This window comes from Mchenga conophoros, linkage group LG1, assembly GCF_057382185.1.
Source record: "Mchenga conophoros isolate Kocher_MC1m ecotype Shallow Benthic linkage group LG1, M_conophoros_male_GT1.1, whole genome shotgun sequence".
NCBI classification, from domain to species: Eukaryota; Metazoa; Chordata; class Actinopteri; order Cichliformes; family Cichlidae; genus Mchenga; species Mchenga conophoros.
The window spans coordinates 9,867,948-9,877,280 of NC_140526.1; the positions used below are offsets into that span (position 1 = coordinate 9,867,948).

Genomic DNA, 9,333 nt, shown 5'->3' on the forward strand with positions numbered 1-9,333 from the left:
TGACTTTCATACAGACAGAACTGGTCCACGCGCTCATTCATTTAACAGACACATTTATGACAATTCGGTTGGTTGACAGAATATTCAGGAAACAGCAATCAAAATGACACAGAGCAGAGTTCTGCTTTGGTATTTTTTATTGGTTTTGCTTAAAACGAGAACAGGATTTGAGTCACAAATGTCTTCCATCGAAAAGGTCTTTACACATTCAGCAAAACATCAGAAATACCACCAAAGAAATATATTCTGTAAATACTTTGAAAGTTGTTGTGATCATTGTGATCAGGTATTCATTTTGAAGCAAAAATAAATGCAGGGAGTTTTATAAAACGACATGTTGTAAAACATTTAACAAAGTTGCATCAATTCCTTTTCAAACCACTTTTCATTCAGCTTCAGGTAGTAGGTTCCTTAAACTTATTATTCAAAAATATGTTGTATGGTTAACATAGTCATGAAAATTGTTTTTTTTTTATCTTTAATTTATTGTTTTTACTTAAATTACAAAAAAATCCTTCATATATTTACATGAATATCAATGTAGTTGCTTCCATCAGTGTTGAATAAACCACATATCTCAGAAAAGTTACTGGAAATCTGGTCACATTGTTCTTAATGTATTTTGATAGATAATATCTATGAATGTTACTGTATATCTACATCTTCCTATCACATATGTTTCTGTATAAAATCTCAGTAATTCAGCATAAACTTATACGGGTAACTGAATGAGCCTCTTGGGTCCTAATAAGCAGACATGTACTGGTATTTCCTCAAATGCAAACTAAAGCCTATATTCCCCTGGTTTATTATACACACTTTCAGTATTAATATTAATGTGACTTCCGTTTGTGGAAAAAAAAATACTATGAAGTTTGAGAACTCTGTCGGCACAGAAAATCTTTGAGTTTTGCAACTGAATAGACACTTGTAGACTGAAATTGCCATTTTCCTGGTGCATCTCTAATTTCCCTCGTATCAGCAGGCGCTGGTGGCAATGCTGAGGGCAGATTACAGCATGGGGAGAGCCTGTCCTGAAGAGCTCCAGGTGGCTGGAGTTAACTGTGCTGCCCTGGGCTATGTCACTGTGAGCTGGACCAGCATCCCTGCCCATGGCCCTCCCCTTCCCCTTCTCTATATCCTCCATCTCCCTCGGCATGCCCATCCATCCATCCTGCACTAATTGGGTTTGGTACTGGAATCCCCCTCTCACAGCATACGCTCACGTCCAACCGCTAGCCGTAAAGACAAGCATGTTTAGCGCAACAATTATGATAATTGCTGCAGAGCACTCAGCTAAGGGAATAAGCAAATCTGATTAAGGGCCCTTCTGCATGATCAAATATTAATCTGATGTGTCTTCACTCTGACCTGGCTTGGAACATAAGAAGCTCTTATGGTCTTATGCATTAACAGATTTGCGCAGGCTGAACTCATAGCAACTAATAATATTGGACATGCAAGTCAGAGCGCTGAGAAAACCTTGTGGGAGTAGAATCCACTTACATGTACAATAAAACTAAATAACAATATCATGGACTATAATCAGACTAAGCGTTATAAGAACTCGATTACTTCAAAAGGCTGCTGACAGTAAGCACCTATTATTTGAAATTCTCAGAACCACCTGTTGGACTGAAGTCAACAAGCTACGTTATATAAGTAATAAGCTTTATATTCACATTATGTTTAATGCCACAAAAACAAAACACACATGAAAGTTCCACCTGTTAACCTTCATGCTTTAAAAATGTTTTACATTATGTAAGTAAAATCTTAATAATAATTTATATATTTTTTTATATTATCCAGATAAATTAAAATAATGTAAATGTCAAATTTTAGAAAGTATTTTTCCCATACATATTTATATTTTTAATTTAATTAAGCTTTTCTAAGGAATTCTAATTATTAAATACAGTGTTGTGACGGGGAAATGAAAATGAAGTCGCTGCTCTTTTAAAAACATTAAGGTTTGAAAGAAACAAGAGGAAATTTTTCAGGCTGGAGAAATTACTGTCACTAAATATAAATAGAAGGTGTTCACACAAGACTTTCTGAAAGAAACAAAACTAAATATTATTTAAAAATGTTTTTATTTTTGAAAATGGTCAAAATCCTCATCAGCAAACACATCGGTTATTCAGCACCATCCCCGAAGTCCACTGGCCTCATCCGATTTGACCTTCCAGCCTACAGTCAAGTCTAGAGAGCAAGCAATAAACAAGATGGCGATGAACCAGACAGCAACTGGCAGTTTAAAGAAGATTAGAATGATATTAAATCAACACAAATACCCAGTATTTAACAACACAAAACAGCTTGTAAGAATCATTGGATTATGAATCTGGATTACATCTCTAGGCCCTCATTGCTGAGACACTCTGTCTATGGGGAAGAGGGAGGGGGACTCCAGATGAACTAATCTACTTACAAAGCATATTGAACTTACTATGATTTATACATAAGATAAGGCTTATTCTAAGGTCAATTCTTACAGTAATTCAAAACATACTGTTTATTCTGTTGGACATTAATGCAACAGATGTCCCTGCTACCCGCTGCTCCTCCTCAAATAAATACATGTCTGCATGAAAGTAAAACAGTGGAACTACAAGATGCACCGTATGTGATTGGGGGAGGAATGTCTAGCTGAATAATACGAACCACAGGACCACCAAATAACATCAGCACTCTATATATAGAAAGTAAATATCAGGAGACAAGACGAGCCATGGTAAACTTTTAGAGCACAAAGTGAGGGTTGTAAAATCTAAATGTTAAGTTTAATAGCATAAACCCTCCAGTGAAAATTTGAAATTAAAAATTAAATAACACACAAACTGTATGACGATAAATTGTAAAAGATGCCATAGTCATCAATCAAATGTTCTGCATGCAATCGTACAAGCTGTGAAATCTAGGAATTCAACGCGCTTTGCAGTGCTTTTTTCAAGTATGTTAATATTTTTTCAAAAAGAAAGAAAACAAAACAGCAATTAATTTTTAGCTTCTTCTTATTACTGGATTTCTAAAGCGATACACACTAATCCACTGACGCCGTGCATTTAATTTAGAGCATAGTTCTGTGAAACAAGTCTAAGACTGTTTGTGAGAATGATCCTTCTTGACTAATATGAGATTAACCCAGATGCTTTGCACAGGAATAAAAACATGCTCACTGCTAGCTTTATGGTAAATGCATATAAATACAATATATTACTAAAATAGCGAGGCTATGCATAACCAAAAGAAAACAAAGTATATATTTTTAAAAATCGCAAACACGTTGAAAACCACTGTAAGAGTATTCTAAAACCAACATCATATGAATGTCTGGCTGTGGAGGACAGTGATCTAAGGAAAGTCACGCATACACAAGGAGCTCTAACACACAAATCTGGTAGAACACTATTTACTGATGAGTCAGTGTGCTGGAAGAGTTGTAACAATCCCGGGACACAGAAAAGCTTTAAAGTTAGCAAAGACGCTTAAAAATATATTGAAATTATAAAGAAAAAATACACATAGCCTCTTTTTTTAAACAAAAAACACCGCATCATTCTGAGGTAGCACCTTGATGCTAAAGGGAAGGAAGCTGAAATGAAAAATAAATAATCACAACCATGTTTTTCTTCTAGCTCTTACACGCGGAAGGTATATTTACTGAAGCTGATGAATTGTGCTCTTCCTGTTCTGTGCTGCAGCTGTTGGAAATACTGACAGACATAACTTAATGTACTCATATTAAAACACTGACCAAGAAGCTGACCAAACAATTTCCAAAACACACTGAGAAGGTTACTATCAAGAGCTGCATTAACTGATTAAGTTATTACTGTTTTTATATATTGTTATAACATTTCAATTATGGCGATTGTTGAAAAAGGACTTTAGTTACTTTCAGTTAAAAATACAGTAGAAAACAGTTCAGTCATTGGGCCACATCATCTGTGGTCATTAGATTTTAGCCTGTTATTTGCCTACAAGTAACCATAGTAACAAAACTGATGCTTTACAGTACGTTAATGGTTAAGCTCACTTACAATTTACATAGCTTAGCCAGTGATCGCATTAACTAAAACAAGTGAAAACGCATGACAATATTCTGCTGTTCTTCACTGTTCATTTGCAACGGTTTGTGTGTGATAAGTGTAGTTTGAAATAGAAAACAGTTGTTCTAGGGAGAGCTCTTTCACTTCACATCCGTCTTTGCCCCAAATGTTTAAAGAAAATTTTTATAATGTTTTCTCTTTTTTTGGCAGATGGGATATTTTTAAACTTATCAAATGATTCACGTTTGGTTGGAGAAAAAAAAGAGAAAGAAATAAAATTATTATCCTCCTCCCCGAGTCCTACTCCTGTCAGCCTGCAGTCATTTCACAGCCCAATCTAAACACTGAAGTGGGAGACAAGATTGAGTATTTTCATAGCATGCTGCATTGCACCCTGACGCTGTAGACTGACTGCTGTTGGAGTGACCACAGCTCATCTCTCTGCATAGGGAATGGTCAGTAATCCTTCCTGGACGCTCTAGGAAAAGTAGCAGCTCTGAGGCAGACTACACTTTCTGTACCACTTCTAAACAGAAGACTGCTTCTGCGCTGTATAAGTATGCGTCTTGCTCTGTCCTCATACACAATTGGATTATAGCAGTATTCCTCTAATTCTGAACAGGTCTCAAAGATTTAATATTCCTCTGAAATTTGATATATGCCCTAATTTAGAACCTCATGACATGCAACTTGTGACATTCCTGTTGAAAAACTCATTAACCCCTTGAAACTATATTAATGCTTTTGGATGAGGATTTGGTTGATTTTGTGAGGTTTGACTTTTTCGGCTCATAATTTCAATCTAATATTTTTTTTTAAACAATCTGTGGGCCCATATACTAAAATATATGAAAAATATATTCAAAAGCGTGTAACTATAACTAAACCGAAAACTTCAGTTTGCACATTCTGAAGTAAAAATTAACCTAACAAACTACTAGACTAGACGTCTTCATATTGCTTCATAATTATTGTTTTTATGTACTCAATGTTGTATCAATACAGATAGTCCGAAACTGTGGAAACATCAGAAGAACACGGTGACATAAATAAACCATGTTTCCACTGTGAAATAGATCGCTGATGATGATGTCAAAAGTATTTCAGACATTTTTTGTCTTATTATCAATATGTACAACTAATTTGATGAGTACATTTTTTTTGTTTGTTAATAATTTTAGTACAGTTCATTTCAAATGCAATAGATATTTTAAATTAATTAGAAAAAAGGACTTTATGAAACACTTTATGATAATTTTGGCTTATTGTGAAATGTATTTTTAGTTCATCACATGCTGTCTATAATATTATTCCTATTATTATTCACAACGGCATGAATAGTAATTCATGTAACTAACTATACGGAATAAATAATAAAAATCACAGCCTTAAACTGAAATCATATCTGATTTGCATGAATTGTTTATATAAATTATATTATTCTCAGTATAACTTTTATTATTATCTAATTCTGTAAACAGTGGAGGTGTGCTGCTACAAGTGGCTGAGCTTTATTTCCACTTTGGTGCACATGGAGCCCAGGCAGGTGCACAGAGCCCACCGTGGGGTATCAGGTATCCCCTTGGCCTAGGCCTCTCCCATTTGTCATGGTGAATGAGTGGTTTGCCTGACTGCACTTTCTCATTCCATTTCCTCCCAGGCTGCACTGAGGCCCTACCACCCACTGTACGCTGTCATTTCTTTAACCCCTTTTCCATTCACATGAAGTGCGGGCAATAATGCTCTCTCACATTCCTCCTTTCAATAGCTTACACTTTACAGTCCCCCACCTCTGCCCCCCAAACTCACTGCACACACACGCATGCACACACACGCACACACACACTCGCGTATACACACCTCTCTTCTCCTGGTCAGTCTACACCTCTCCTAATGGTGTGAAAAGCAAATGTTGTCCGTGTGACAAGTCACAGGTGTTCTACAAAAAATAGTGGTTGAATAATAATCATAGAAATAACTAAAACAAGCACAGGTTTAAAAAAAATGGAAGAATAAATTAAATACTTTAAATATACTCAGCTATGATATTGACATAACGAATTCTTCAATGAAAAAAAAACAAAAAAACCCCAACAACATCACGGGCCTGGCAGATGCTCAGAAGGTTAATTATTAACCTATTTAGAAGAAATCTCTCACCACCCTCTCAGTCCACGTATAAAGGCAAATGTTAGTGCTGCTCTTACTTACGTCCATAATGCCTTCCACCATCCATTCTAGCTGTGATATTTGGCTCACCAGTAAAAGCCACAACACTGCGCCCATCGGCACCCACTCTGCAACTGTAAGAAGAAACTGGAATGGAAAACATTGTCTGCTCCTACTCAACAAGGGGAAAAAAGCGCTCAAGCACAAGTAAGGGTAATTGCAAAACACCCTGAGCTCATCCTATAAAGAAACTTTGTTTCTTTCCTTTTTTTTCCTCCAAAAAGAAAACCAGGAAATCTCCACTTATTTCAACAAACATTTGCCTAAACTCAGGAACTAGGCTGGACTCCCCCCATACACCACCCCCTTGCCTTTTTAAAAGTGTGGTGCGGGTCTGTGGAAGATCGGGAGAGCGTCAGTGTGTGTAGATGCAGTGCGAAGAGATTGCAGCACCATCTGCTGGTAAAAAAAAGAGCCAAGAAAATAAGAGAAGGAATAAGGATAAAGTTATGGCAGAAGCCGACAGAAAGATGAGTCCTCTGTGAGGGATATTTTCCCCCAATTTAAATTTAGAGTCCATATGTATTACTGCTAGTGGTTTGTACTTTGAATGAAAAAAAAAATATGACGGGAAAACGCAAGACCCTAATAGAGGGAAGAAACGCCATGACTGAGAGACATAATTCAACTTCCCATCACTAACTAGAAGAGGTAAAAGTTCATGGAGGCCTCTTCCTCACATCACATCCATAGCTCTGACTACGAGACATATAAACAACCTATTTCATTCTTGCCCTCATTTCCTTCAGTGGATCCTTTGGACAACTAATAATGAGTTAATCAGCCTGATTGCACATTCATCACTGTGATATGTTTCTCTCTCTCTTTTTTTCACCTGACAAGGGCAAGCATGTTTTACTTGGGAAATGAAATATTTAGTGACCTGCTCCTTTTGCCCTTACACTGGAGACAGAGGCCCTACAGCTGAGTAAACAGCTGGGCTGCACAGTGGACAGGTAACATCTAGCGCCCACTCTGCTCAGCACTGACTAATAAAAGCCACGTTACCCTGGACACTGGACTCAGAGCACTATTCTTCCCTCAAATAAAACTGACAAACAACAAGTGCAATTTAGCCTTTTTTTTTTTTACTTTATTATTAAAATATGCATTTATGTGTTATCCATGTTAAATGTTAAAAAACAAAAGCAAAACAAAAAAACTGGCAGAAAATGGACAAGAGTGACAACTTTCACTGCTAAAGGGCCTCACCAATGGAATATATGCGGTACTGCACAATATATATTTCTATCCATCCATTAGACGAATCAAAGTTAAAATGTATAAAAGTGGTCTTGCCTGCCTTAAAAGTGGCCTTCCGCACTGAAACATTCTATTGTAGTCCTCCTCGGTAAACCAACTCACACAACACAGCCAAAGAACAAGGAAAATTATAGCCTTTCCTCTGAGTCTATTCTGCCAACTTCAGAGATTGATATGTAAATCAACGAGACAGATGGACTGGAGAGATGTTAGGAAAATGAAGAGGATGAATATTATTGAGAAGAAAAAGGAAAATTATATAAATGTATTAATCAAATGCATTTTTCTCCTGGTGCAGTGTCCAGCAAGTCACAAAATGAAATCAGTGCTGAGATTTGGGTTGACCTGTTGTTCAAGCAACGTTTGTGTAAGTGACACACTGAGAGAGAGAATTTATGAGACAATAAATAGACAAAAGCTGTCAGAGGCATTGACGCAGGAGGTGGCTGGATCTTAATATACAGTGGTTCAACGTAATACTCCCACACAAGCAGGAAAGCAAAACAGAGTATTTTAGGTAACAAAGCTTCAGTCTTGCAATCCAATATTTATCACAAACTGTACAGGTAAGACCTTACAGAGTCATTAAACATGGAAGCACAAATCTTAGAACCGCTGTTTACCGCATATGGAATGAGACTGCAAATTTCTTCAACCATATGTTCTCAGTTTCTGTTTTAGCATACATAACCTAACCCAGTCATTTATGAACAAATTCATTTTCAGCAAACACCTGAGCACAAACGACATCATTTATAACAAGGTGTTAAACATGGTGAGCTTAATATTTAATATTAATAATCAGGGCACCTGATTATAAGTACTCTTCCTGTGTGTGTTTCATTGTTGTTGTTGTTGCTGTTGTTATGGTTTTTACAAATTAACCTAGCAATAAAATAAAATCAAAATCTCTGAAAATACAATTCTTTATGATTGCTATCTTAAGCATCTGTGTACAATTAGAAACTGAGGACTGATGAGGATAGATTGGTTGTGCCTGATCAAGGCCTATTGAATTTCTACCTCTCAGCCATTCTCAAATCACTAGTCAGCACTAATGCACCCATATTGTGTCTATAAGTGTGAATTGATTTATATTGCTGCAAAGCATCCCTAAGACATTGAAAGAGCACCATTGGAACCCAATACCTATTATATATGTTTGTTTCTGAGGAAACGGCCACTCAGTACATTGGATCAATGTGGATATCAAAGGTCAAGGCAATACATTCCTGCTGAAAAGTTAGTGTGCCATCAAGCAGCCCATTTGCCAACCACCAACAGCCTAAAGACTGGAAATGAGGTGCAATAAAGATGAAGGAAGGTATTTACAAAGTTGATGTTTTATATCCGGTTGTTCAGTGATGATGCGACGAATCCTACTTCCGGGTCTAAAGTAGTCTGCGTTTAATATGGCTTTTGTGTTGTTAACATGTTTAATGTTATGTATTTTCTTCTATTTGATCTCAAAAAGCTCCTAAAACAGTCAGCGACCACTGTTGACCTCCCTCGGCTTTTATTACCGCTAATCATTTATTTAAGCTCAGTTTTTAAAACCTTACGATGTAACTACAGCCCAGCCCATGCAGCAGTATATGAATGACTAACCTCGTATTGTGGATGGATTATCTCAGTTGTTCTCCTGGCTGAAGTTTGGTCCTTTTACAGCATCCTGCCATGCGATTACATTTGTTTCTGACCACCGAGAACACTCACATTAACTTTTATCGAGTGGAAAAAAAGTTAGCTTGTTTATATTATGCTAACATAGCTGTGTCGCTAGCGG

General features: G+C 36.7%; 1 long non-coding RNA gene across 1 annotated transcript; it reads right to left on the reverse strand.

Annotated features, from left to right (window-relative positions):
• Positions 1-6,584, reverse strand: LOC146582910 (uncharacterized). The gene is made up of 3 exons (XR_014889278.1): positions 6,267-6,584; positions 5,916-5,994; positions 1-2,205 (listed from the first exon to the last, which is right to left on the reverse strand). It is a non-coding gene; the product is annotated as an uncharacterized LOC146582910 (long non-coding RNA).
• Between the last annotated feature and the right edge of the window lie 2,749 nt (positions 6,585-9,333).